The sequence below is a fragment of the Pongo abelii genome, chromosome 12 (genome assembly GCF_028885655.2).
Source record: "Pongo abelii isolate AG06213 chromosome 12, NHGRI_mPonAbe1-v2.0_pri, whole genome shotgun sequence".
NCBI classification, from domain to species: Eukaryota; Metazoa; Chordata; class Mammalia; order Primates; family Hominidae; genus Pongo; species Pongo abelii.
Window position 1 is genome coordinate 31,317,825 of NC_071997.2, and position 24,385 is coordinate 31,342,209.

The 24,385-nt window shown below is 43.3% G+C and overlaps 1 protein-coding gene and 1 pseudogene across 1 annotated transcript in view; one reads left to right on the plus strand and one right to left on the minus strand.

The window, feature by feature from the left end:
• LOC112131959 (uncharacterized) overlaps positions 1–24,385 on the plus strand; it is a 55,141-nt gene that overhangs the window by 25,492 nt on the left and 5,264 nt on the right. The gene's annotated exons all lie outside the window — the stretch shown is intronic.
• LOC112132082 (cytochrome c oxidase subunit 7B, mitochondrial-like) lies at positions 3,775–4,073 on the minus strand (annotated as a pseudogene).

Genomic DNA, 24,385 nt, shown 5'->3' on the forward strand with positions numbered 1-24,385 from the left:
TCTTTGAGACAGAGATCTCACTATGTCACCTAGGCTGGAGTAGAGTGGCTCTTCACAGGCCTGATCACAGCTCCTGCATGGATCAAGGAGCATCACTGCAGCTGCAAACTGCAGCTTCAAACTCTCAGGCTCAAGCGACCCTCCTGCTTCAACCTCCCCAATAGCTGGGACTACAGGCATGTGTGTCTGTGCCCACTAATACCACATTTTAAAAGTCCATCTTCAGTAGATGGAAATTTGGATTGTTTCCACCTTTTACTAATAAAAATAGTACTGCTATAAACATTCATGTATAGGTTTGCTTTTGTTTTCATTTTTTCTTTTTTGTAGAGATGGGGGTCTTGCTGTGTTGCTCAGGCTGGTCTCGAATTCCTGGACTCAAGTGATCTTCCCATCGAAATCTCCCAAAGTGCTGGGGTTACAGGCATGAGCCACCATGCCTGGCCTGTATACAAGTTTTTGTGTAGACATGTTTACATCCAATTAATGAACACAGGATGCCTTTCCATTGATTTAGCTCTTGTTTAATTTCTTTTAACAGTGTTGTGTAGTTTCCAGTTTACAAGTCTTACACTTTTGGATTAAATTTATTCATAATTATTTTATTATTTTTGATAATATTATAAATGGAATTGTTTACTTAATTTTACTTGAATTGTTCATTGCCAGTGTGTAAGTAGGCAACTCATTTTTTTTAATTGACCTTGTATGGTACAATCTCTGAACTCATGTATTATCACTGATAGTTTAGGTCTTTTTTTTTTGAGGTTTCATTAGGGTTTTCTATGTATAAGATCATGTCATCTAGAATAGAGATAGTTTTATTTATTCTATTCCTATTTCAATAGTTTTTGTTTGCATTTCTTGCCTAATTGCCCTGGCTAGAACATCCAGTACAGTGTTAAATAAAAGTGAAGGAAGAAGGCATCCTTGTAAGTCAATTTTTTTTTTTTTTTTTTTTTGACACGGAGTCTCACACTTTGGCCCAGGCTGGAGTGCAATGGCACGATCTCGGCTCACGGCAACCTCCGCCTCCCAGGTTCAAGCAATTCTCCTACCTTAGCCTCCTGAGTAGCTGGGATTACTGGCGCCTGCCACCACACCTGGCTTATTTTTTGTATTTTTATTAGAGACGGGGTTTCATTATGTTGGCCAGGCTGGTCTCGAACTCCTGACCTCGTGATCTGCCCACCTTGGCCTCCTAAAGTGCTGGGATTACAAGCACTTTGTTAGCCACTGCGCCCGGCCATAAGTCAGTTTTTATACCCCTTCTTTCATCCCTGATTTTAGTAATTAGAGTCTTTCTTTTTTCTTGGTCAATCTCAAAAAAAAAAAAAAGGTTTATGAATTTTAAAACTTTTTCTAGGCCAGGCATGGTGGCTCACTCCTGTAATCCCAGCACTTTCAGAGGCTGAGGCAGGCTGATCACAAGGTCAGGAGATTGAGACTATCCTGGCTAACACGATGAAACACCATCTCTACTAAAAAAATACAAAAAAAAAAAAATTAGCCGAGTGTGGTGGTGGGTGCCTGTAGTCCCAGCTACTCGGGAGGCTGAGGCAGGAGAATGGCATGAAACCGGGAGGCTGAGCTTGCACTGAGCCAAGATCGCGCCACTGCACTCCAGCCTGGGTGACAGAGCGAGACTCCATCTCAAAAAAAAAAAAAAAAAAATTTTTTTTCAAAACACCAACTTTTGCCTTTGTTGATTTTCTCTACTCTTTAAAAATGATTTTTAAAAAAATTAATAGTGGTTAAAAAAAAGATTTACCAACTTAACGTTTTTTTTTTTTTGAGCCAGAGTTTCACTCTTGTTGCCCGGGCTAGAGTGTACTGGTACGATCTCCACTCACTGCAACCTCCACCTCCAGAGTTCAAACGATTCTCCTGCCACAGCCTCCTGAGTAGCTGGGATTACAGGCATGTGCCACCATGCCCTGCTAATTTTGTATTTTTAGTAGAGACAGAGTTTCTCCATGTTGGTCAGGCTGGTCTCCAACTCCCAACCACAGGTGAATGCCTGCTTCGGCCTCCCAAAGTGCTAGGATTATAGGCATGAGCCACCACACCCAGACCAACTTAACCTTTTTTTTTTTTTTTTTGAGATGGAGTCTGTCACCCAGGCTGGAGTGCGGTGGCATGATCTCGGCTCACTGCAAGCTTGCCTCCCGGGTTCACACCATTCTTATGCCTCAGCCTCCCGAGTAACTGGGACTACAGGTGCCCGCCACCACGTCCGGCTAATTTTTTTTTTTTGTATTTTTTAGTAGAGACAGGGTTTCACGTTGTTAGCCAGGATGGTCTTGATCTCCTGACCTCGTGATCAGCCCACCTCGACCTCCCAAAGTGCTGGGATTACAGGCATGAGCCACCACACCTGGCCCAACTTAACCATTTTTAAGTGTGCAATGCAGTAGCCTTATGTTGTTGTGCAATATATCTCCAGAACGTTTTCATCTTTTATTTCTATTTATTTATTTATTTATTTATTTATTATTTTGAGACACGATCTCATTGTCACCCAGGATGGAATGCAGTGGTGCAATTATAGGTCTCTGCAACTTCAAACTCTTGTGCTCAATCAATCCTCCTGCCTCAGCCTCCCAAGTAGCTGAGGACTACAGGTGTGCACTACTGAGCTGGGTTAATTTTTTTTTTTTTTTTTTTTGTAGAGAGAGAGTCTTGCTTTGTTGCCTAAGCTGTTCTTAAACTCCTAGCTTCAAGCAATCCTCCCACCTCGGCCTCCCAAAGTGCTGGGATTACAGGCGTGAGCCACCACTTGGCCCAACTTTATCTTTTAAAACTTGAACATCTATGCCCATGAAACAACTACTCTCCATTTCCTCCTCCCCCTAGTTTCTGGTGACCACCATTTGATTTGCTGTTTCTGTGAATTTGACTACTTTAGATACCTCATATAAGTGGAAGCATACAGTATTGGCATTTTTGTGACTGGCTTATTCCACTTAGCATGATGTCCTCAAGGTTCTTGCATGTTATAACATGTAACAGAATTCCTTTCCTTTTTAAGGCTGAGTAATACTCCATTATTTGTATACACCACATTTTGTGTATCCACTCATCTATTGATGGATATTTAGGCTGCTTCTGCATGTTGGCTATTGTGAATAATGCTGCTATAAATCAAATAGCAAATATCTCTTAAAGTGCAATGTGCAAATATCTCTTAAAGACCCTGTTCTTAATTCTTTTGGATATATGTCCAGAAATGCATACGGCAATTCTATTTTTATTTTTCTGAGAACCCATCAGATTGTTTTTGGTAGTAGCTACACCATTTTGCATTGCACAAAAGCTCCAGTTTCTGTGCATCCTCTTTAACACTTGTGATTTTCTGCTTTTTTGATAGTAGACATCCTAATGGGTGTAAGATAATATTTCCTTGTGATTTTGATTTGCATTTCTCTAATGATGATCAGCAATGTTGAGCATTTTTTGTTTTGTTTTGTTTTTGTTTTTGTTTTGAGACACAGTCTCACTCTGTCACTCAGGCTGGAGTACAGTGTTGCGATCTTGGCTCACTGAAACCTCTGCCTCCTGAGTTCAAGCTATTCTGTGCCTCTGCCTCCCAAGTAGCTGGGATTACAGGTGCCTGCCACTATGCCCAGCTAAGTTTTGTATTTTTTTTTGAAGGTTTCAAAATGTACTTTATTTCCTCAATAATGCCATAACTTAATGGGTACACAGTGTTTTAACTTGGTATCAATTATGAGCTGTTTTTTAAACAATTCATTATTATACCAGCTGGGATGATTACTGATCTCTCCATTCCTTTGGGGTGACTCTACCAGCAGGGTCCAGGTTCCATTCTATTCTGATTTGTGTTGCTACATATGTCCATATAGCAATACAGAAAGTGGCTCCACTATCTAATACAGCATTATCGTATTGTCATGAAAATCAGGTGAACTTTTCTGGTGGCTCTGCCTTGCCATTGTTTGCTGAATGCTTTCATCTTGGAGATGACTTAGTGCATTTTTTGACCAGCGAAACATCGTGAAGGTGAAGATCGAACTGTGGGAATGCAGCTGCTGCTTTGGTGCAAATTCCAATTTTTGTATTTTTAATAAAGATGGGGTTTTGCCACGTTGGCCAGGCTGGTCTCGAGCTACTGACCTCAAGTGATCCACCACGCCTTGGCCTCCCAAAATGCTGGAATTACGGGCATGAGCCACCGCACCCAGCCTAAGCATCTTTTCTTATGCTTTTTATACATTTCTGTATCATCTTTAGAAAAATGTCTAGTCCAGCCTTTCGCTCACTTGTTTGCTGTTGTTGAGGTCTCTATTGTTTTTCTAGTTTCTATTTCACTAATTCCAGCTTTGACCTTTATGTCCTTCCTTCTGTTTGCCTTAAGCACAGTTTGCTCTTTTTTCTCCCCAGGCTATTGATTTGAGATCATTTTTTTAAGTCCACTGATATTCAAGGTAATTATTGATAGGTAAGGATTACCACTGTCATTTAAAAAATTGTTTTCCTGGCTGGGCGCGGTGGCTCACGCCTGTGATCCCAGCACTTTGGGAGGCCGAGGTGGGTGGATCACCTGAGGTCAGGAGTTCAAGACCAGCCTGACCAACATGAAGAAATCCCGTCTCTACTAAAAATACAAAATTAGCCAGGTGTGGTGGCACATGCCTGTAACCCCAGCTATTCAGGAGGCTGAGGTAGGAGAATCGCTTGAAATCAGTGGGGGGAGGTTGTCGTGAGCCAAGATCATGCCATTGCACTCCAGCCTGGGCAACGAGTAAAACTTCATTTCAAAAAAAAAAAAAAGTTTTCCAGATGGGCACAGTGGCTCATGCCTGTAATTCCAGCATTTTGGGAGGCCGAGGTGGGCAGATCACTTGAGGCCAGGAGTTTGAGACCAGCCTGGACAACATGGTGAAATCCTGTCTCTACTAAAAATACAAAAACTAGTCCCACGAGGTGGTGCACACCTGTGGTCCCAGCTACCCGGGAGGCTGAGGCACGAGGATTGCTTGAACCCAGGAAGCAGAGGTCGCAGTGAGCCAAGATTGCGCCACTGCACTCCACCAGCCTGGGTGACAGAGTGAGATGGTGTCTCAAAAAAAAATTGTTTTCTAGTTGTTTCATAGATCCTTTGTTCCTTTCTTCCCCTCTTACTGTCTTCCTTTATGATTCAATGACTTTCTGTAGTGGTATGCTTTGGTTACTTACTTTTTAGAGGTCATTTTTTTTTTAATATAGTCTTAATAGGTATACATTTCGTTCTTAATGTTGCTTTAGCTGTATCCCATAAGTTTTCGTATGCTGTATCTTCATTTATCCATCTCAAATTTCTCTAATTTTCTAATTTCACATGTCGTGATTTCTTCTCATTTCCTGTGTACTTTCTAATTTCCCCTGTGATTTCTTTTTTCTTTTTTTGGAGTCAGAGCCTCGCTCTGTCACCCAGGCTGGAGTGCAGAGGTGCAATCTCGGCTCACCACAAGCTCCACCTCCTGGGTTCACACCATTCTCCTGCCTCAGCCTCCTGATTAGCTGGGACTACAGGTGCCTGCCACCATGCCTGGCTAATTTTTTTTTTTTTTTTTTTTTTGTATTTTTAGTAGAGACGAGGTTTCACCGTGTTACCCAGGATGGTCTCGATCTCCTGACCTCATGATCTGCCCACCTCAGCCTCTCAAAGTGTTGAGATTACAGGCATGAGCCACCACACCCAGTTTCCCTTGTGATTTCTTATTTGACTAACTGGTTATTTAGAAGTGTGTTGTTTAATGTCCAAATGTTTGTGAATTTCTCAAATTTCTGTTGTTGATTTCTAATTTCATTCCATTCTGGTCAGAACACATATGCTTTATGATTTCAATTCTTTTAAATTTATTGAGGGTTTAGGAGTACAAAAGGCTTATTGAAAAAAGAATCATTGAAGTTTTTCTTATGCTCTAGCATATGGGTTATGCTAAAGAGTGTTCCAAGTGCGCTTAAGAAGAATGTGTATTTTGATATTGTTAGGTGGAATTCTCTATAGATGTCTATTTGGTCTAGCTTGTTTAACCCATTGTTGAAGTCTTGTATTTTCTTGATGGTCCCTGTCTAGTGGATCTATCCATTATTGTTTTTAAAAATACATTTGACGGTTGAAAGCAAAAATTAGGCCAGGCGTGGTGGCTCACACCTATAATCCCAGCACTTTCGGAGGCCAAGGCGGGCAGATCACTTGATGTCAGGAGTTCGAAACCAGCCTGACCAACATGGAGAAACCCCGTCTCTACTAAAAATACAAAAATTAGCCAGGCATGGTGGCACATGCCTGTAATCCCAGCTACTTGGGAGGCTGAGGCAGGAGAAGCACTTCAACCTGGGACAGGAGGTTGCGGTGACCCGCGATCGTGCCATTGCACTCCAGCCTAGGCAACAATAGCAAAACTCTGTCTCAAAAAAAAAAAAAAAAGAAAGAAAGAAAGAAAAGAAAGCAAAAGCGAAAATTATAACATTAATGGAGTTTACAATGCATGTAAATGTAATAGAAAACATCTATAATGTAAAGAGGGAAAGGTAAAAATACCTATCCAGCTGTAAGATTTCTACATTCCACTTAAGTGGTAATATGTTCATTCTGTGAAAAATTAAGTGTATTGTAATCCCTAGAGTCACCATTTAAAAAACTATTCAAAGAGATATATTCAAAACCAATATATGAAATAAAACAGAATGCTAAAAATCATTTAAATAACCAAAAAGGAGGCAAAAAGTGGTAAGCAGAAGGACAAAAAATGGAGCAAAAAAAAAAGTAATAAGATGGGGCTGGGCCCAGTGGCTCACACCTGTAATCCCAAAACTTTGGGAAGCTGAGGTGGGTGAATCACTTGAGGCCCGGAGTTTGAGATCAGCCTGGCCAACATGGTAAAACCCTGTCTTTACTAAAAATAGAAAAATCAGCTGGGCATGATGGTACACGCCTGTAATCCCAACTACTTGGGAGGCTGAGGCACCAGAATCGCTTGAGGCTGGGAGGCTGAGGTTGCTGTGAGCTGAGATGGCACCACTGCTCTCCAGCCTGGGTGACAGGGCAAGACTCTGTCTCAGAAAAAATAAAATAAAATAAGATGGTAGACATATATCCAAACACATAAATAATTACAGTAAACATCAATGGACTAAACCTAAATCTCAAAAGACATCATCAGAATGGATAAAAGCAGTGCCCAGCCATATGCTATTTACAAGAAACTTGCTTTACTTTTTAAAATTTTTTTCATTTTTAAAAAAATGTTTTGTATTTATTTATTTATTTATTTATTTATTTATTTATTTATTAGAGACAAGGTTTTGCTCTGGTGCCCAGACTGGAGTGCAGTGGAATGATCATAGCTCACTGCAGCTTCCAACTCCTGGACTCAAGCAATCCTCCTGCCTCAGCTTCCCCTGTAGCTAAGACTACAGGCATGTACCATCATATCTGACTAGATTTTTTGTTTTGTTTTGTTTTTTTATAGAGACAGGGGCTCACCAGGTTGCCCAGGCTAGTCTCAAACTACTGGCCTCAAGCAGTCCTCCCACCTCAGCCTTCCAAAACACTGGAATTACAAGCAATAGCCACCATACCCAGCCAAAACTTGCTTTAAATATTATATATGTAGGTTAAAAGTAAAGAATAGAGGCCGGGCAGAGTGGCTCATGCCTGTAATCCCAGCACTTTGGGAGGCTGAGATGGGTGGATTGCTTGAGGTCAGGAGATATACACCAGCCTGGCCAACATGGTGAAACCCCATCTCTAACAAAAACACAAAAATTAGTCAGGTGTAGTGGTGTTGCCTGTAGTCCCAATTACGCAGAAGGCCGAGGCAGGAGAATCACTTGAATCGGAGAGGTGGAGGTTGCAGTGAGCTGAGATCACACCACTGTATTCTAGCCCAGGTGACAGAACAAGACTCCATCTCCAAAAAAAAAAAAAAAGGAAAAGATATACCATGGAAATATTAACCAAAACAGTTGGTGTGGCTATGTTAATATCATACACAGCAAATTCCAGAGCAATGAAAATCATTAGGGACAAAAAAGGATCATACATCATGATAAAATATTTAATTCACCAAGGAGATATAATAATCCTAAATAGTTTGCATCTTACACCACAGCTTCAAAATTCTCAAAGCAAATAGACAAACCCAAAATTACATTTGGAGACTTCAATGCTCCTCTCTCAATCACTGATAGAACTATTAGAAAATCAGCAAAGAAGGCCGGGTACGGTGGCTCACGCCTGTAATCCCAGCACTTTGGGAGGCCAAGGCGGGCAGATCACAAGGTCAGGAGATCGAGACCATCCTGGCTAACACGGTGAAACCCCATCTCTACTAAAAATACAAAAAATTAGCCGGGCATGGTGGCGGGTGACTGTAGTCCCAGCTAGTTGGGAGGCTGAGGCAGGAGAATGGCGTGAACCTGGGAGGCGGAGCTTGCAGTGAGTCAAGATTGCGCCACTGCACTCCAGCCTGGGCGACAGAGTGAGACTCAGTCTCAAAAAAAAAAAAAAAACAGAAAAAGAAAATCAGCAAAGAAGAGGAGAATGAAACAGCACCACTAGCCAACTAGATCTAGTTGAACTTTGAGGAACACTCTACCCATAAACAGCAGACTATACATTATTTTCAAGTGCACATAGAACCATTCACCAAGATAGACTATATCCTGGGTCATAAAACAAGCCTTAACATACTTAAATGAAGTGAAATCATGCCAGGTATGTTCTCTGAGCATAACAAAAGTAGACCAGGAATCAATAAGACAAACAATAGGAGAATCCCTGAACACTTAAAATTAAACAACAGACTTCTAAATTAATCTATGTATCAAAGAGAATATCTGAAGGGAAATTAGAAAATATCAATATCCCTCATGAAATTAGATGCAAAAACCCTAAAAAAGATTGCAAACTGAATCAAGTAGTTTATAAAATGTCAATACATATTCAGTCATTTAAAGCCACGAGGTCGGGTGCAGTGGCTCATGCCTGTAATCCCAGCATTTGGGGAGGCTGAGGCAGGCGGATCACTTGAGGCCAGGAGTTGGAGACCAGCCTGGCCAATATGGTGAAACCCCATTTCTACTGAAAATACAAAAATTATCTGGATGTGATAGCACATGCCTGTAGTCCCAGATACTCAGGAGGCTGAGGCTTGAGAATCACTTGAAACCAGTAGGCGAAGGTTGCCGTGAGCCAAGATCATGTCACTGCACTCCAACCTGAGCGCCAGAGCAGGAACCTGTTTCAAAAAACAAAACAACAACAAAAAATGCTAGTAGGCAAATTCATAAAGACAAAAAGTAGAGTTTGGGTTACCAGGGGCTTGTGGAGTGGGGAGTGGGGAGTAATTGTTTATTAGGCACAGAGTTTCTATTTGAGATGATCAAAAAGTTTTGGAAATGGATAGTGTTGATGGTTACACAACATGGTGAACAAACTTAATGTTACTGAATTGTACACTTAAAAACAGTTAAAATGGTAAGTTTTATGTTATGAGTATTTTACCACAATAAACAAACAAATGCATCACAACCAAATAGGGTTTATCCTGGGACTTTCAAGGATGGTATAACATATATATATATATTTTGAGACAAAGTCTCACTCTTGTCTGCAGGCTGGAGTGCAATGGCGCTATCTCGGCTCACTGTAACCTTCACCTCCCAGGTTCAAGTGATTCTCCTGCCTCAGCTTCCTGAGTAGCTGGGATTACAGGTGCCTGCCACCATGCCCAGCTAATTTTTGTATTTTTAGCAGAGACAGGGTTTCACCATATTGGCCAGGCTGATCTTGAACTCCTGACCTCAGGTGATCCACCTGCCTCAGCCTCCCAAAGTGCTGGGATTACAGCCGTGAGCCACTGCTCCCGGCTGGATGGTATAACATTTTAAATCAATCAATGCAGTCATATTAACAGTGTAAAGAAGAAAAATTACATGATCATATCAATTGATGTAGAAAAAGCATCTGACATAATTCAATGTCCATTCATGATAAAATCTGTCAGCAAACTAGGAATAGGAAATTTCCTCCATCTGATAAAGGCATCTATAAATATCTGTGGCTGGCCAGGCACAGCTGATAAAGGCATCTATAAATATCTGTGGCTAGCGAGGCTCTAGCCTGTAATCCCAGATGTTTGGGAAGCCAAGACAGGAGGATCGCTTGAGCCAGGGAGTTTGAGACCAACCTGGACAACTTAATGATACCTCATCTCTACTAAAAATTAAAAAATAAAAAAAAAATAGCCAGGCATGGTGGTTAATGACCTAATTAACAGTGAAACTCTTTCCCCTTAAGATCAAAAAGACTTTTATCATTAAGTAGGAGAGAATATCCTCTCACACCAGTCTTATTCAATATTGTACTAGAAGTTCAAGATGTTGAAATAAGACAAAAAAAAAAAAAAAAGAAACGGCAAACAGATTGGAAAGAAAGATCTAAAACTGTCCCTCTTCACAGATAACATTATTGTCTATGTGTAAAAGCTCAAATAATTTACAATTAATCTCTTAGAATAGGAGATTAGTTTAGCAATGTCACAGGATACGAGGTTGTATTTCTCTATACCAGCAATGTACAGTTTAAAGCTGAAATCTAAAAAAAAAATAGCATTTACATTAGCTTTATAAAAACAGAACTTATAACTTAACAAAACATGTACAGGTTGTATACACTCAAAACCACAAAATACTGTTGCAACTGAAGAAGATCTAAATAAATGGAGAGACATACCATTCCCATGAATTGGAAGACACAGTAAAGGTGTCAATTCTCCCCATATTGATCTATAGATCAAACACATTTCCAATCAAGTTCTTAGCAGATTTTTTCATAGATATAGATAATTAAATTAGAGAATGTAGGTGGAAAATCAAAGGAACTAGAATGTGATAACAATTTTGACAAAGAAGTATAAACTTGGAGGAATCACACTACCATCTTTAAACCTTATTATAAAGCCATAGTAGGCCGGGCGCAGTGGCTCACACCTGTAATCCCAGAACTTTGGGAGGCCAAGATGGGTGGATCATTTGAGGTCAGAAGTTTGAGACCAGCCTGGCCAACATGCTGAAACCCTGTCTCTACCAAAAAATACAAAAATTAGATGGGCATGGTGGTGCCCACCTATAGTCCCAGCTACTCAGTGGGAGAATTGCTTGAACCTGGGAGGCAGAGGCTGCAGTGGGCCTAGATTGCACCACTGCACTTTAGCCTGGGCAACAGAATGAGACCCTGTCTCCAAAAAAAAAAGCTATTGTAATCAAGAAAGCGAGGTATGTGCAAAGAGATAGATACATAAATCAATGAAAAAAAAAAGATAGTCCAGATATAAATCCACACTAATATGGGCATTTGATATTTACAAAGGTGCTACAGCAATCTTTGTAAATCGATTTTACAAATCAATTTACAAACATATGAGAAAATATGTAAACATATGAGTGTAAAACATATGAGAAAATCTTACTGACCTAGGGTTAGGCAAAGAGTTCGTAGACATGACACCAAAAGGATGAGTTATAATAGAAAATAATGGCTAAGTTGAGCTTTATTAAAATTAATGGCTGGGCACGGTGGCTCACGCCTATAGTCCTAGCACTTTGGGAGGCCAAGGAGGGCAGATCATGAGGTCAGGAGATCAAGACCATCCTAGCTAACACAGTGAAACCCCGTCTCTACTAAAAATACAAAAAAATTAGTCAGGCGTGGTGGTGCATGCCTGTAGTCCCAGCTACTCAGGAGTCTGAGGCAAGAGAATCACTTGAACCCGGGAGGTGGAGGTTGCAGTGAGTCGAGATTGCGCCACTGCACTCCAGCCTGGTGACAGAGCAAGAACCCGTCTCAAAAAAAAAAAAAAACAAAACAGGCAGCCAGCCCACAGGCTATGGCTATAGTTTGTTGACCCTTGTCCTAGAAAAATTAAAACTATGTCCATTGAAAAACCTTTATACAAATGTTTACAGAAGCTCTATTCATAATCACCAAAAACTGGTAACAACCCAAATGTCCTAAAAATGGTAAATGTACTAGTGGTATATCCATACTGTGGAATATTATTCAGCAATGAAAACAAAAACGATTTCTACAAGCAGCAACTTTGGATGAATTTCCAGGGCATTACGCTGAGTGAAAGAAGCCTGTATCAAAAGGCTACATAACATATAATTTCATTTATATGGTATATAGTGTGTAATCAGTGGTAAGGGGGTGAGTGGAAGGTATAACTATAAAGTAATAACATGAATGAGTTTTTAGAATGTTGGAATTGTTATGTATCCTTACTGCGGTAGTGGTTACATGAATCTGGACATACGTGTCTTAAAATTTGTAGAACTGGCCGGGCAGGTGGTTCATACACATAATCCCAGAATTTTGGGAGGCTGAGGTGGGTGGATCACCTGAGGTCAGGAGTTTGAGACCAGCCTGGCCAACATGGCAAAACTCCGTCTCTACTAAAAATACAAAAATTAGCTGGGCGTGGTGGTGCATGCCTGCTATCCCAGTTACTCAGGAGGCTGAGGCAGGAGAATCACTTGAACCCAGGAGGTGGAGGTTGCAGTGAGCTGAGATTGAACCACTGCACTCCAGCCTGGGTGACAGAGTGAGACTCCATCTAAAAAAAAAAAAAAAAAAAAAAAAATTGTAGAACTATACACGCCCTGGCTGGGTGTGGTGGCTCACACCTGTAATCCCAGCACTTTGGGAAGCCAAGGCAGCTGGATCACAAGGTCAAGAGATCGAGACCATCCTGGCCAACATGGTGAAACCCCATCTTTACTAAAAATACAAAAATTAGCTGGGCGTGGTGGTGCATGCCTGTAATCTCAGCTACTCAGGAGGCTGAGGCAGGAGAATCGCTTGAACCCAGGAGGCGGAGGTTGCAGTGAGCCGGGATTATGCCACTGCACTCCAGCCTGGCAACAGAGTGAGACTCCGTCTCAAAAAAAAGAAAAAAAAGAAAAAAAAAAAAGGAACTATACACCCCCCAAATGGGCAACTTTTCTATATGATTATATACTGAAAATACCTGTATCGATTATATTTTTTTAAAAAAGTAATCACCACTTTGCGCACCTGTTTCCTTACCACCTAGTTCCTCCTTTTCCATGGGCGGGTGGGTTTTGGTCTGTACCACTTTTTTCAAAAGTGAGCTTTTAGAGGAGGAGGCAGAGCAGATGTCTGAATAGAACCCTCCAGCAAGCATCACCCCAACCCTCTGCCCTGCAGGAACACCAAATGGAACAACTATCTACATAAAAAAGCACCTTCCTAAGACACAAAGATCAGATGAGTGATCACAGTACCTGGTTTTTAACATCATATCAAGGAAAGAGGCACTGAAGAGGGAAGGAAAGACAGTCTTGAACTGCTGATGCCACCTTTCCCCCATCTCCCCAGTAGTAGCAGCAGCCTCATGACAAGAGAGAATCTGTGTGATTTGGGGAGGGAGAGTGCAGTGATTGTGAGACTTTGCCTTGGAACTGAGTGCTTCCCTGTAACATCGGAAAGCAACACAGAGCAGAATTCAGCAGGTACCCTCGGAGGGAGCATTTAGACCAGCCATAGCCAGAAGGGAATTATCCATCCTAGTTGTCAGAACCTGAATTCCAGCAAGCCTTGCCACCATGGGCCAAAGTGCCCTGGTGTCCTAGGGCACTAAACTTAAAAGGCAGTCCAGGCCACAAGGACTACAATTTCTTAGCAATTTTGGTGCTATGGTTTTTTGGACTCAGAGCCAGTGAACACCGAGTGCACATAACCTAATGAGACACCAGATGGGGTGGCTGAGAGCCCAGCACCCCAGGGAGTACAGCTGGGGTAGCATGGCTGTGGGAGAGACTCTTTTCTTTTCTTTTCTTTTTCTTTTTTTTTTTTTTTGAGACAGGGTCTCGGTCTGTTACCCAAACTGGAATGCAGTGATGCAGTCATGGCTCCCTGCAGCCTCGACCTCCCAGGCTCAAATGATCCTCTCAACTCAGCCTCCCAAGTAGCTGGGACTACAGACATGTCCCACAATGCCTGGCTAATTTATTTTTCTCTGTAGAGACAGGGGTCTCACTATGTTGCCCAGGCTGCTCTCAAACTCCTGGGCTAAAGCAATCCTCCCGCCTTGGTGGCCCAAAGTGCTGGGATTACAAGTATGGGCACCATGGCTGGCCAAGACTTTTCTCTTCTGTGGGAAGAGAGCAGAGGGGAGAGTAAAGAGGACTCTATCTTGCAACATGGATACCAGCTCAGCCACAGTAAAATAGGGCACCAGGCAGAGTCCTGAGGCCCCCATTTAGGAGCTAGCTCCCAGATGACATTTCTGGACACACCCTGGGCTGGAAGGGAACCCACTGCCTTGAAGGGAAGAACCTGGTCCTGGCAGAATTCATCACCTGCTGACTAAAGAGCACTTGGGCCTTGAATAAACATCAGTGGTTGCCAGGCTGTACCCACTGTGGGCCTTGGGTGAAACACAGTGCCATGCTGGCCTCAGGTGTGACCCAGTGCATTCCCAGCTATGGTGGCCATGGGGAGAGGCTCCTTCTGCTTGATGAAAGGAGAGGAAAGAGTAAAGGGGACTTTGTCTTGCAGCTTGGGTACCAGCTTGGCCACACTGAGATAGAGCATCAGGTGGGCTCCTGGGGTCTCTGATTCCAGGCCTTGGCTCCTGTATGGCATTTTTGGACTTGCTCTAGGCAAGAGGGATCCCTTTGTCCTCAAAGAAGAGACCCAGCCTGGCAGCAATCACCAGAAGCTGGCGATTCTGGTGATTCCTCATCACAAGGAAATGATAAGTATTTGAGGTGATGGATATGCTAAATACCCTGATTTGATCATTACGCAACTTATCCCATAAATCTATGCAATTCTTATGTGTAAATTAAAAATAAACCTTTTACAAAATACATAATTTCCTATAAGTAAAGAACACACAAAAAAGGAGAGGCCAGAGAATTGAATCCAGCCATCTAAATGGACATTGAACCCACTCAGCATGACAGACTCAAGAATAAGACTTTGAGACAAGTGTGAATGTTTTCATTGAAAAAGAGAGGATCCAGGAGGTCTGAAAGGACAAGCCAGGGACATGGTGGCTCATAGCACAAGCTTCTAAGGGGCAAGAGATTTTCTAATAGGAAGAGAGAAATAATGGTTTTAAAGGAATTAGAAGGAGCAAGGAGAAGAAATACCCCACCCACATTCTCACCCTGAAGTACTTTAGAGTTTGAAAGAATGACTAGTCTCTACTTGAGATACAAGGGAAACAGTGTCCTCAAGAGAAATGCAGGTACAGTTAAAGCCAGGAGTCACAGGGGACTGTCAATAAAGAAGCACTCCCAGGAAATAGGGGAGTTTGCTGAATCATGTAGCTGGACTTCCAGGGAGTACAACGGAAGGTTTTGTCAAATAAGAGAGGAAAAGGACGTTGGGGAAAAATCAGATATTATAGTGATGTTGATGAAAAGAGTTAAACTTTGAAGATGGCCAAATAGGAACAGCTCTGGTCTATAGCTTCCAGCGTGAGCGACGCAGAAGACAGGTGATTTCTGCATTTCCATCTGAGGTACCGGGTTCATCTCACTAGGTAGCGCCAGACAGTGGGCACAAGACAGTGGGTGCAGTGCACCGTGCATAAGCCAAAGCAGGGCGACACATTGCCTCACTCAGGAAGTGCAAGGGGTCAGGGAGTTCCCTTTCCTGGTCAAGGAAAGGGGTGACAGATGGAGGGCACCTGGAAAATCGGGCCACTCCCACCTGAATACTGTGCTTTACCGATGGGCTTAGGAAACGGCACACCAGGAGATTGTATCCCCCACCTGGCTCAGAGGGTCCTGCACCCACGGAATCTCGCTGATTGCTAGCGCAGCAGTCTGAGATCAAACTGCAAGGCGACAGCGAGGCTGGGGGAGGGGCGCCCGCGATTGCCCAGGCTTGCTTAAGTAAACAAAGCAGCCAGGAAGCTCGAACTGGGTGGAGCCCACCACAGCTCAAGGAGGCCTGCCTGCCTCTGTAGGCTCCACCTCTGGGGGCAGGGCACAGTCAAACAAAAAGACAGCAGTAATCTCTGCAGACTTAAATGTCCCTGTCTGACAGCTTTGAGGAGAGCAGTGGTTCTCCCAGCACGCAGCTGGAGATCTGAGAACGGGCAGACTGCCTCCTCAAGCGGGTCCCTGACCCCTCACCCCCGAGCAGCCTAACTGGGAGGCACCCCCCAGTAGGGGCAGACTGACACCTCACATGGCCGGGTACTCCTCTGAGACAAAACTTCCAGAGGAACGATCAGACAGCAGCATTCGCGGATCACGAAAATCCGCAGTTCTGCAGACACCGCTGCTGATACCCAGGCAAACAGGGTCTGGAGTGGACCTCTAGCAAACTGCAACAGACCTGCAGCTGAGGGTCCTGTCTGTTAGAAGGAAAACTAACAAACAGAAAGGACATCCACACCAAAAACCCATCTGTACATCACCATCATCAAAGACCAAAAGTAGATAAAACCACAAAGTTGGGGAAAAAACAGAGCAGAAAAACTGGAAACTCTAAAAAGCAGAGCACCCCTCCTCCTCCAAAGGAACGCAGTTCCTCACCAGCAATGGAACAAAGCTGGATGGAGAATGACTTTGAAGAGTTGAAAGAAGAAGGCTTCAGACAATCAAACTACTCTGAGCTACAGGAGGAAATTCAAACCAAAGGCAAAGAAGTTGAAAACTCTGAAAAAAATTTAGATGAATGTATAACTAGAATAACCAATACAGAGAAGTGCTTAAAGGAGCTGATGGAGCTGAAAACCAAGGCTTGAGAACTACGTGAAGAGTGCAGAAGCCTCAGGAGCCAATGTGATCAACTGGAAGAAAGGATATCAGTGCTGGAAGATTAAATGAATGAAATGAAGTGAGAAGGGAAGTTTAGAGAAAAAAGAATAAAAAGAAATGAACAAAGCCTCCAAGAAATATGGGACTATGTGAAAAGACCAAATCTGCGTCTGATTGGTGTACCTGAAAGTGATGGGGAGAATGGAACCAAGTTGGAAAACACTGCAGGATATTATCCAGGAGAACTTCCCTAATCTAGCAAGGCAGGCCAACATTCAGATTCAGGAAATACAGAGAATGCCACAAAGATACTCCTCGAGAAGAGCAACTCCAAGACACATAATTGTCAGATTCACCAAAGTTGAAATGAAGGAAAAAATGTTAAGGGCAGCCGGAGAGAAAGGTCGGGTTACCCACAAAGGGAAGCCCATTAGACTAACAGCGGATCTCTCGTTAGAGAAACTCTACAAGCCAGAAGAGAGTGGGGGCCAATATTCAACATTCTTAAAGAAAAGAATTTTCAACCCAGAATTTCATATCCAGCCAAACTAAGCTTCATAAGTGAAGGAGAAATAAAATGCTTTACAGAGAAGCAAATGCTGAGAGATTTTTGTCACCATCAGGCGTGCCCTAAAAGAGCTCCTGAAGGAAGCACTAAACATGGAAAGGCACAACCAGTACCAGCCACTGCAAAATCATGCCAAAATGTAAAGACCATCGAGACTAGGAAGAAACTGCATCAACTAATGAGCAAAATAACCAGCTAACATCATAATGACAGGATCAAATTCACACATAACAATATTAACTTTAAATGTAAATGGACTAAATGCTCCAATTAAAAGACACAGACTGGCAAATTGGATAAAGAGTCAAGACCCATCAGTGTGCTGTATTCGGGAAACCCATCTCACGTGCAGAGACACACATAGGCTCAATATAAATGGATGGAGGAAGATCTACCAAGCAAATGGAAACAAAAAAGGCAGGGGTTGCAATCCTAGTCTCCGATAAAACAGACTTTAAACCAACAAAGATCAAAAGAGACAAAGAAGGCCATTACATAATGGTAAAGGGATTAATTCAACAAGAAGAGCTAACTATCCTAAATATATATGCACCCAATACAGGAGCACCCAGATTCATAAAGCAAGTCCTGAGTGACCTACAAAGAGACTTAGACTCCCACACAATAATAATGGGAGACTTTAACACCCCACTGTCAACATTAGACAGATCAATGAGACAGAAAGTTAACAAGGACACACAGGAATTGAACTCAGCTCTACACCAAGCGGACCTAATAGACATCTACAGAACTCTCCACCCCACATCAACAGAATATACATTTTTTCAGCACCACACCACATCTATTCCAAAATTGACCACATAGTTGGAAGTAAAGCACTCCTCAGCAAATGTAAAAGAAGAGAAATTATAACAAACTGTCTCTCAGACCACAGTGCAATCAAACTAGAACTCAGGATTAAGAAACTCACTCAAAACCACTCAACTACGTGGAAACTGAACAACCTGCTCCTGAATGACTACTGGGTACATAATGAAATGAAAGCAGAAATAAAGATGTTCTTTGAAAACAACGAGAACAAAGACACAACATACCAGAATCGCTGGGACACATTCAAAGCAGTGTGTAGAGGGAAATTTACAGCACTAAATGCCCACAAGAGAAAGCAGGAAAGATCCAAGATTGACACCCTAACATCACAATTAAAAGAACTAGAAAAGCAAGAGCAAACACATTCAAAAGCTAGCAGAAGGCAAGAAAGAACTAAAATCAGAGCAGAACTGAAGGAAATAGAGACCAAAAAAAAGCCCTTCAAAAAATTAATGAATCCAGGAGCTGGTTTTTTGAAAAGATCGACAAAATTGATAGACCACTAGCAAGACTAATAAAGAAAAAAAGAGAGAAGAGTCAAATAGATGCAATAAAAAATGATAAAGGGGATATCACCACTGATCCCACAGAAATAGAAACTACCATCAGAGAATACTACAAACACCTCTACGCAAATAAACTAGAAAATCTAGAAGAAATGGATAAATTCCTCGACACATACATCCTCCCAAGACTAAACCAGGAAGAAGTTGAATCTCTGAATAGACCAATGACAGGATCTGAAATTGTGGCAATAATCAATAGCTTACCAACCAAAAAGAGTCCAGGACCAGATGGATTCACGGCCGAATTCTACCAGAGGTACAAGGAGGAACTGGTACCATTCCTTCTGAAACTATTCCAATCAATAGAAAAAGAGGGAATCCTCCCTAACTCATTTCATGAGGCTAGCATCATCCTGATACCAAACCCGGGCAGACACACAACCAAAAAAGAGAATTTTAGACCAATATCCTTGATGAACATTGATGCAAAAATCCTCAATAAAATACTGGCAAACCGAATCCAGCAGCACATCAAAAAGCTTATCTACCATGATCAAGTGGGCTTCATCCCTGGGATGCAAGGCTGGTTCAATATATGCAAATCAATCAATGTAATCCAGCATATAAACAGAACCAAAAACAAAAACCACATGATTATCTCAATAGATGCAGAAAAGGCCTTTGACAAAATTCAGCAACCCTTCATGCTAAAAACTCTCAATAAATTAGGTATTGATGGGGTATATCTCAAAATAATAAGAGCTATCTATGACAAACCCACAGCCAATATCAAACTGGAAGCATTCCCTTTGAAAACTGGCACAAGACAGGGATGCCCTCTCTCACCACTCCTATTCAACATAGTGTTGGAAGTGCTGGCCAGGGCAATTACGCAGGAGAAGGAAATAAAGGGTATTCAATTAGGAAAAGAGGAAGTCAAATTGTCCCTGTTTGCAGATGACATGATTGTATATCTAGAAAACCCCATTTTCTCAGCCCAAAATCTCCTTAAGCTGATAAGCAACTTCAGCAAAGTCTCAGGATACAAAATCAATGTGCAAAAATCACAAGCATTCTTATACACCAATAACAGACAAACAGAGAGCCAAATCAGGAGTGAACTCCCATTCACAATTGCTTCAAAGAGAATAAAATAGTTAGGAATCCAACTTACAAGGGACGTGAAGGACCTCTTCAAGGAGAACTACAAACCACTGCTCAATGAAATAAAAGAGGATACAAACAAATGGAAGAACATTCCATGCTCATGGGTAGGAAGAATCAATATCATGAAAATGGCCATACTGCCAAGGTAATTTATAGATTAAATGCCATCCCCATCAAACTACCAATGACTTTCTTCACAGAATTGGAAAAAACTACTTAAAGTTCATATGGAACCAAAAGAGCCCACATTGCCAAGTCAATCCTAAGCCAAAAGAACAAAGCTGGAGGCATCATGCTACCTGACTTCAAACTATACTACAAGGCTACAATAACCTAAACAGCATGGTTCTGGTACGAAAACAGAGCTATAGATCAATGGAACAGAACAGAGCCCTCAGAAATAACGCTGCATATCTACAACTATCTGATCTTTGACAAACCTGAGAAAAACAAGCAATGGGGAAAGGATTCTCTATTTAATAAATGGTGCTGGGAAAACTGGCTAGCCATACATAGAAAGCTGAAACTGGATCCCTTCCTTACACCTTATACAAAAATTAATTCAAGATGGATTAAAGACTTAAACGTTAGACCTAAAACCATAAAAACCCTAGAAGAAAACCTAGCCATTACCATTCAGGACATAGGCATGGGCAAGGACTTGAAGTCTAAAACATCAAAAGCAATGGCAACAAAAGCCAAAATTGACAAATGGGATCTAATTAAACTAAAGAGCTTCTGCACAGCAAAAGAAACTACCTTCAGAGTGAACAGGCAACCTACAAAATGGGAGGAAATTTTCGCAACCTACTCATCTGACAAAGGGCTAATATCCAGAATCTACAATGAACTCCAACAAATTTACAAGAAAAAAACAAACAACCCCATCAAAAAGTGGGTGAAGGATATGAACAGACACTTCTCAAAAGAAGACATTTATGCAGCCAAAAGACACATGAAAAAATGCTCGTCATCACTGGCCATCAGAGAAATGCAAATCAAAACCACAATGAGGTACCATCTCACACCAGTTAGAATGGCGATCATTAAAAAGTCAGGAAACAACAGGTGCTGGAGAGGATGTGGAGAAATAGGAACACTTTTACACTGTTGGTGGGACTGTAAACTAGTTCAACCATTATGGAAGTCAGTGTGGCGATTCCTCAGGGATCTAGAACTACGAATACCATTTGACCCAGCCATCCCATTACTGGGTATATACCCAAAGGACTATAAATCATGCTACTATAAAGGCACATGTACACGTATATTTATTGTGGCACTGTTCACAATAGCAAAGACTTGGAACCAACCCAAATGTCCAACAATGATAGACTGGATTAAGAAAATGTGGCACATATACACCATGGAATACTATGCAGCCATAAAAAATGATAAATTCATGTCCTTTGTAGGGACATGGATGAAATTGGAAATCATCATTCTCAGTAAACTATCGCAATGACAAAAAAACCAAACACCGCATGTTGTCGCTCATAGATGGGAATTGAACAATGAGAACACATGGACACAGGAAGGGGAACATCACACTCTGGGGACGGTTGTGGGGTGGGGGAAGGGGGGAGGGATAGCGTTAGGAGATATACCTGATGCTAAATGATGAGTTAATGGGTGCAGCACACCAGCATGGCACATGTATACATATGTAACTAACCTGCACATTGTGCACATGTACCCTAAAACTTAAAGTATAATAAAATAAAAAAAAACAAAAAAAAAAAGAAAAGAGTTAAACTTTGTAAAATATTTGAAGAGATTGATTCTGAGCCAAATATGAGTGACCATGGCCCATGACATGGCCCTCGGGAGGTTCTGGGAATATGTGCCCAAGGTGGTTGGGGCACAGCTTGGTTTTTTATGTTTTAGGAAGGCATGAGACATTAATTGCATTTCAGAAATACATTGGTTTGGTTTAGAAGGGTGGGACAACTTAAAGTGGGGGCTTCTAGGCTGTAAGTAAATTTAAACAATTTTCTGGTTGACAATTGGTTGAGTTTGTTTAAAGACTTGGGATTGATAGGAATGTTTAGCTTACAGATAAAGGATTGTGGAGACTAAGTTTTATTGCGCAGAGGAAGCTCTCACATAGCCAACTTTAGAGAGAGCAGGTTGTAAAATATTTCTTATGGGACCTAAAAGGGTGCCTGGCTCTTAGTTGATTATCTCCTGGATCTGGAAAGAAAGGAAGGAACACAAAGGGGGAGGGGGTTCTCTATAGAATGCGGATTTTTCCCACAAGAGACTTTGCAGGGCAATTTTAAGGTATGGCAAGGAGATATATTTTGGGGTTAAATATTTTTTCCTTGTCTTATAATGTTATGCCAGAGTTAGATTGAAAAGTAAGTCACAGGCCGGGCGCGGCGGCTCACACCTGTAATCCCCGCACTTTGGGAGGCCGAGGCGGGTGGATCACGAGGTCAGGAGATCGAGACCATCCTGACTAACACGGTGAAACCACGTCTCCACTAAAAATACAAAAAAATTAGCTGGGCATGGTGACGGGAGCCTGTAGTCTCAGCTACTCAGGAGGCTGAGGCAGGAGAAGGGCGTTAACCCGGGAGGCGGAGCTTGCAGTGAGCCCAGATCCCGCCACCGCACTCCAGCCTGGGTGACAGAGTGAGACTCCGTCTCAAAAAAAAAAAAAAAAAAAAAAAAGAAAGGAAAGACAAGAAAAGTAAGTCACAATATACAGGGTTAAATAAAATATACAGGGTTAAATAAAACTCATCTGACGAGAATTTAAGGTTTGTAGGGCATGAATCTCTAGACCCCTTAGGTAGGAATTTGGGTAAGATAAAACATTAGAGCTTAGTCCTCCGTAATAAAAGTATCCTTGAGAATAGGGGAATAAAGGAGCTTATGCTTCGGATGGTGATCAAAGAAACCAGTAATGTTCAGCAGAGAGGGTTTCTGCATCAGACAAAAGTGCAGCCTCCTTAATCATCTGGCAGGGAGCGAGGCATCTCAGGTAGGGAACAAGGAAATCCAAATCTAGTTATCAGGCGCTCAGGAGTGGGTAGTCATCCTACCAGCTGTGACTCTTACGTTTCTGGTTCTAGTTAAAAGCATCAAACCAAGGAACACAGGGGCCAGGGGTAAGCTAGGAAACGCCCAGGTCTGCTCTGACGCGCCCCCTGCAGGATCCCGTCCAGACACGCAGGAGCGGCCGCTGGTGCGCGCTTGGGGCCGTTTTGCGTTCCCTCCTACCTGCCCTCTCCTGCCCCAAGTTCTAGCCCCACCTGCTTTGTCACCCACCGCCAGCCTATGGAGGTTCCCTCTCTGGTCCTTCGTGTCCCATGGGTAAAATGGACGTAGCATGTCTAATTGCGCATGTTCCCGCAGTGATGTGAGGGACTGAAGGGCTTTCAACGCTGCGCTGTCCTAAGGGAAGGCGCCTGGGGCACTGACTCCGTCCCGTTTTCCCAGATCCTGCTCAGAGCCTCTCTCCCAGGCCCCCGGCCCCTACCTGTATGCTAGCCCCCTGATCAGCCTTTGCCTGCTGAGGGCAAAACTACAGGGTACCCAAGAACAGGGGCTGCCATTTCCTCTGTCTTCCATTTCCCCTGTTCAGTCCTAAACCCGGAGATGGGGCCCTGTGCCGACCGGCGGGGCGCTCCCGGCTTCGGGTGGGGCGCGGGTCACAAAGCGCGTTCCGCCCTGGAACGCCCGGAGGAGATAAAAGCCGCGCAGGCCCCGCGCTCGCCGCGCACTCCGACAGTTCCGACGAGGGAGCGCTGCACTCGCTCAAAATGACTCGAAAGCTGCCCCGCCTCTCCGCCTTCCAACCCCGGCGCCCGCTCGGCGCCACCCCGCAGCGCCCTGGCAGTCAGCTCTTCTTTCCTCCCATCCGTCGCCCGTTTCTGGACCCGCAGACTACGCTCCTGTTCCATCCCACCTACTCGTCCTTCTGCCCCATCTGCTACCCGTCTCTCAACCAATTCGTCCCCGTCCACTACCCCGTCGTGGGCATCGCCCTGCCGAGCTCTTCCTGCCTGAGTCTTCACAAGGGCTGCATCTGCCGCCCGCATGTCCGTTGGGGCCCCAACTTCCACTACGTCCCTCCCTATCCCCCCACGCCCCCGCCCAGCCCCTGCTTTTAGAGCCTGCCTGCAGCCCGCTCCCACCCAGCCACCCACGCGGCCCTGACGATCCAGGATCCCGCGGAGAGGACCCTGCAGGCACCGTGCTCGGGCAGCGAAGGAGCGGAACCTGGGGTCCCCGCGGCCTGGCTGTGGACACGGGGACGCAGGACCACGGACACCCACCCTCGGCCTCCGCTGCCTGCTCAGCCAGCCGCGCCAGCCTCTGCATTTGGCAATGGCTTCCCCGTGGGCCTTGGTCTGGAACCACCGAGCAAACTGCAGGCCCGAGACGGAGAAGGGAGAGCACGAGGAAGCAGCGCCTCTGCTCGCTGGGAGGGAAACGACTGGCCAAGGTGAGGCCTAACCACATGCCCATGACCTCCGGGTCTGTC